The sequence below is a fragment of the Atractosteus spatula genome, chromosome 10 (assembly GCF_055471065.1).
Source record: "Atractosteus spatula isolate fAtrSpa1 chromosome 10, fAtrSpa1.hap1, whole genome shotgun sequence".
In the NCBI taxonomy this organism is placed as follows: domain Eukaryota; kingdom Metazoa; phylum Chordata; class Actinopteri; order Semionotiformes; family Lepisosteidae; genus Atractosteus; species Atractosteus spatula.
Window position 1 is genome coordinate 13,009,472 of NC_142715.1, and position 6,212 is coordinate 13,015,683.

At 39.8% G+C, this 6,212-nt stretch overlaps 1 non-coding gene across 1 annotated transcript; it reads left to right on the forward strand.

The window, feature by feature from the left end:
• Positions 1 to 1,670: 1,670 nt before the first annotated feature.
• trnas-gcu (transfer RNA serine (anticodon GCU)) lies at positions 1,671 to 1,752 on the forward strand. The gene has a single exon. It is a non-coding gene; the product is annotated as a tRNA-Ser (tRNA).
• Positions 1,753 to 6,212: the final 4,460 nt, after the last annotated feature.

Genomic DNA, 6,212 nt, shown 5'->3' on the forward strand with positions numbered 1-6,212 from the left:
AGTCACGTTCAGGTACTATTCTGATGTAGATGAATATTTTTGGCACAGCTGTTACAACAAACAGGCAAATAAACTTTTTTTATTATTTCATTCGAGCTTTTTTTGAAAATGTTTTTTTCCATTCACTAAATAATACAAAACACAAACCCACCATAAACGTCTGACCATTGATATTCCTGAATTATAAGCTCGTACACACGTACCGCGAAATTCGTGTAAGAGTCACAGCTGGGAGGCAGTTCAACGAATATGATGCCTTTCAGAGGCCGAGTATTAGACACGCGTTATCGTGCGGAGCTTATTCTTCCTCTACCGCAGTCTTTGCCTCGGGCCACCCCTCTTGGCACATTAGCACTTTTAATTTTCGATTTTCTGTATAGAACACCGAATATCTTGAGGAAGTCTGTCAAGCAAAGACTGCTGGATAATTGAGGTGCAAACGTTGGTTCAAAATCAACATCCTCTGCTATTGCCGTTGATTCTTTGAGAGTTTCTTCAAGTTCTTCATCTGACCTTCAATATCGAGGGATATTGAGCATAATACCGTACTATTTGTAGCTTTCTTTTGATCGCCTGTTTTATTAAAATGCCAGCCTATTTTACAGTTATTTAGATATTTGGCAAGGTGTAATAGCCCCCCTCGCATCCTCAGCTAAAATATTTTAAAAGTACAACAAAATTACATTATATTGAACAGCGTTTATGTTAACATTTATATTCAAATTAAAGTAAATATACGAAAATATTAAAATACAACTTCGGCGATCTGTCGTTTTTGCTTGTCAAGTTCTCAAACAATTTTGCTATGTATTTTAAATTACTTTAGCTGAAGATGCAACGGGAGCATAAGTGAATTCTCCCGCCACCCACTGGAACCTATAATTCCATGGGTGAATACTAACTGCTTGGAAATTGCCAATGTCCGTAATTATTGGAAATTCCCGGTAATGTTGACTCTGGTACTCAATTGTTTACTACTGCAAATATCAAAATAGTTCAGGTTTTGCGGAACAATTAAATTTTTGCGGCGATGATGTTTACTATAGGAAGAAGTGCGTCCCTGGGTGGGATCAAAAAACCCACCTTGGAGTTAATAGCCAAACACGCTAACAGGTTGCACCACAGAAATGCTTACACCTTGCTTTTTTTCATTTACATACTTTTGGTGAACAAAAAAATTCTCTCGCATTTCATCTTTCGCAAGCTATATGATTTTAAAAAAAGCAAGTTTTTCTGCAAAGGAAATGAATAAACGCATTAAACCAAATCAAGACCTCTTTGAGTGTCCCAAATTACATGTTCTGTAAAACAAGACAGGAAAAAAGGTACCGCTGGAATTCGGATCCAGGATCTCCTCTTTATGAAATAAGTGCTTTCACCAGCTTTACCACAGCGCCGGCAGAACACTATTCTTATACAGGTGGGTACCCACCCTCAAACCTTTGTTCTCCCGCTACTTTACCTTTGCCTACTGCCCTGTCTCTCTCACACCTGAAGAAGGCTCCACGGCCGAAACGTTGTTGTCTCTTTCTTCTTTTTTCCAGCATGGAATAAACCTATTACCTATTCTTATACAGCCGCTTGGACACACCGCTCTGAGACATCTGAGGTCGATGTGCGCTGAGCCTGGTCGCCGACCAAAATCATGCCCAAGGGTAGATAGCTTTCGTGACGAGGTGGCCGAGTGGTTAAGGCGATGGACTGCTAATCCATTGTGCTCTGCACGCGTGGGTTCGAATCCCATTCTCGTCGGTTTAGGTCTTCGACTTGTGATCCGTTTCTAAGTCTGACTTGCTTTCTTTAGCTACTGTAGTAGAGCAGTAATATTTCTAGCGTTGGCTGAACATGGCTTACAGCAGTAGCTGACAGATATAGTCTCTTAATAGGTTAAATTTATGCTTTGTACTGCTTTCACCTGATATTAATAGTAGTCCTGATGAACGATTTAGGGACATGGCGCATCTTGAACATGTTCTTGTTAATTTCAGTTTGGAAAAAATGCACTCACCAGAAGCAGAAACTGGTCGTATCTGCAAAATGCGCAATGCAATAGCAATGTCTTGCTATGAGTCCTTACCTGTTACAGGAGGCGTTGTAGGACTTTTTAGCTCAGAAAAAGCTATCAATTCATCTTACATTTCTACTCCATCAATATTAGCAATGTTATCTTTACTAAGCTCTAAATATAGCTCTAATTAAATGCAAATTTTAAAATACATTTTAAAATAAATGCTATTCCATATATTGTAACTTTGTGGTATTTAGAATTTTTATCTGAGGATGCAAGGGAAAGTATTATACAAATGTGAAAGAGGCTTGTATTTTAATACAATTTTCGATCAAAAGAAAACCAAAATCCGTATGATATTACCGTCAATATCCCTTGATATCAACGTTCAGTTGAAAGATTTGAAGAAACTCTCAGACAAGCAACTGCAGTAGCAGAGAGTTTTGATTTGAACCGATGCTTGCAGCTCAATACTCCATTCGTCCTTGAAAGAAGCAAAGACAGGGATGTTTTGAGTGTCTCCATGATCCTCTTCTCAAGCCAAAAGAATGGTTTTATATGATCCTGATCCCACTAGAAAAAGGGTCAATTTCCGCCAGCACTGATGTCCCTTCAAACGTTTTACGTTAAGAACTCTGGACGTTTATACAGTGGAAGCCTGGTCCATTTCTTCTTCTGAACGAGACTATGGGAGTGAGTATTTTGATGTCGAACTGGGATTTAAATAAAGAGGAACACTAAACTACATTGGGCTACACGTGTGACAAAGCATTTGCTGTTCGACCTCTCGATAGCTCAGTTACTAGATCTTAAGACTGTAAACAAAAACAGTGGGCATTTCTTATGTCCCTGGTTTGAATCCAGCTCGAAGGATGGTGTTTTCTTGTTCCTTAATCAAAAAGTGAAAATTGCGAATTTGTCTTTCACTTTGATGTTCACCCGAAAGCTCAGTATACAAAGAAGTAGAGGCTCCTGTTCTGAATAATCCTCACGTCTGACTGTTTTGCTTAGACCTTTAAAATGTACACTGTGGACTGTTTGCTCTTCCTAACACAATTAAAAAGCCGCCGACAAACTTACCGATCGGGAGTTTAGTTCAGTGATAGCGCGCACTTAAGACGCTCCGTTTTCTATCGCCGGCATCTCTGTATTCTTTTTAAACGCGATATCTTTTATTCTTCGTGTGTGAATTTCAGGGAGACTCATAAACTCTTTGTCTGTTTTAAAGATACATTATTTTAAACCAGACATAATGAAAGACGTAGTAACTAGACACACGTACAAAACACATGAATAGTAGCGGCTCTGAACTGAATGTGGTGCTGTATGGGAACGCGATGCAAACGCCAATGGCACACTGGATAACGTGTCTGATTACGGATCAGAAGACTTTAGGTTTCTACTCCTTCCTGGTTCGTGAAGAAGCTTTTAAACCACGCTACTCAACACTGACATCGTAGTGTGTGCGGTCCTACACAACCTTACTATCGACTGGATGAGTCTTCTGTTCAATCTCCGATTCTTTCCGCACATTCCTGCTATTTCACCACCGTTATTGTAGGATAACAGCCAAAGACACGAGAAGATATACTATTCCGAACAAATGTCTTAAAAAATCACGTTAAAAAGGGTGACAATAAGTTTTTGTTTCTTTAACGTAACCTTACTTTAGCCTGTAAAGTTCACATTATTTTCTGTAGCCGCAAATCCCCAATATTTCTGCTGTCTCCCGAGAAACACAAGCGTGGAGTCAAATCATATTAAATAACACAACACATCTATTAATTTAACACCCAGATGTGACAGAACACATGTAAGACTTACACACAGCTTTTAATATGCTATAGTGAATTTGCAAGTGTCCTGGGGAGGGAAGAGAACTGATATTAAGGAAATACATATTTAAAGGGGATGTAACTGAATAATTTTTTAGCATTATTTATTGTGTTTTGACTCTATACTTGTGTTTCTCAGGAGACAGCAGAAATATTGATGTTTACATTTATTTTCACATTCCCGGTGATATTGACTTAGGTACTCAACTATTTACTCGTAGTTTGACTCGTGTCAAAAGTTGAAAATCTCTGCAAACATCAAGATGGCTAAGGACGTGGAAAGAAACTCAATCACATTTAGAGAAGGTAATGTTTAGATCGGATTAATTCGAAGTGTGTCTCTGCGTGCCTTTGATCTACCAACGTTGTGTTTAACTGAAGGACACCCTGAGTGTGGCATAGAAACTAACACATGTCGTATTTTTTCTACATTCACAGATTTTTGGCTAAAGTAAAAACAAATCGTTGTCATTTTCTTGCCAGCTGGCAGTAATTCTTTTGCATTGATAAGAAAGATGAGCACTTTATCTTTCGCAATGTGTGGATTTCTTGAAAAATAAGCTGTGCCAAAAAGGAAATGAACACTTCTTTTAAACATAATGCAGAAGCATGTTGTCTATATCAATAAACGGTGCGAGAAGACAGGAAGAAAGGCACCGCTGGGATTTGAACCCAGGATTTCCTGTTTATTAGACAGGAGCTTTAACCAACTAAGCCACAACGAGGGCGAAGCAGTACCCTTTTACAGCCAATTGCACACACTGCTCTGTCACATCTTCGTTCGGTGTGCGGCGAGCCTTCTCGCTGAGCATGTTGAGAAAGGATGTGAAATGGCTTTTATCCGGCAATTTCATTACCAAGGAGCTCAATATGCTTTTGATGATCTACAGGGTGTCCAGTGCAACACAGGCGATGGACTGCTAGGATTTGGAGCCAGGATTTCCCGTTAGCTAGACAGGTACTTTAACCAACTAAGCCACGGCGCCGGCAGAATTCTCCTCTTTTACTGCCACTTGGACACACCGCTCTGAGACACCTGCGTTCAGTAAGCGCTGAGTCGGCTGGCTGAGCACGTTCCCTCCTTTACATTCAATAGGAGTCCCGACACGAAGAGAAATGGCTTTTATTGTGCACTTTTCATGTCCAATGCGCTTGACATCTCCCAAGGGCGACAGAGTTCATTTACGACACTTTTCCTTTCTTTCTTTCTTCTTTCTGTACTCTTTGATGAAACAAAACGAGAAATCATGTAAGGGAAAATGTCTTTTTTCATGGAGAAAACATGCACCAGGAAATGTTGTGTTTAGAAGAAGTGAGTTAACATGAAAAGTGACCTAATTTACCGGAGCAAATGCTCACCTAGCAAGATCTGCTTTACTACTAGAGAGAAGTAGAGTGAAAGACGTGATCATTTCACGCCGTTGTGGAACAAAACTCTTTTTTCTTGGAATTCTAAATCAATTAGAAATTCAGAGCGACACATAAAGGCTTTGTCTGCTTAAAAGTGATGATTTTTTAAAACTGATAAAAATGTAGAAAACACGTTTCTCACGTAGAAATTTAAGATGGGGGTGGGGTATTACTAGTAGCGGCGCTGAACTCACCATGGTGCAATTGAGTTACGTGACGGGCTAGTGGTTTAATGGATAACGCGTCTGATTTCGGTTTATAAGATTGTCGATTCGACTTCTACCGGGGTTGTGTGATTTAAATCAGGCTCCTCAGAAATATATGTCCGTTATGTAAATGAACCGCACCTGAAAGCAAACGTTGGGTCTGGGTTCCTTTCGTTCCTGCATGAAATAGCAAATCGTTACAAAAAAAACACCAACTAATGTCCAATAGTTAGTCATTTAAGTAAACATGAATATACTGTAAGGTCTTGGTACATGGGAGTGGATTTCAACCACAATTAAAAAAGGGCAAATTATAATTACAGGCTTCAGACACTTTTTCATACAAAAGTGACCAAACACTCCCTAACTTTCAGGTTTGCTTGAACCTGTAACAAAAAAGCGGTCTGAAACTTCCATTCTCTGATGTCACTTTCTCTAAAGTCAGACGTGATGTTTCGCAGACGTGCAGTGTGCCTTTTCTCTTGTCGTGTTCAAGATGAAACGCTGCATAAGCTCCTGACTGCGTGTTCTGTACTGTTCTGTTATTTCGTTCAGATTACCTATGTGGTGTACAGATAAAACTGAACAGCGTGGTGTAATTTCCGGGTTGGGCACCAGCAGCACCTGCAAACCCATCAGCTGACCTTGACGTGATTTGAACACGCAATCTTCTGAGCTGGAGTCAGACGCACTATCGTTGCGCCACGAAGTCACTCGCTATACATGCTTTTAATTCCCTCAAAGAGAAAAATC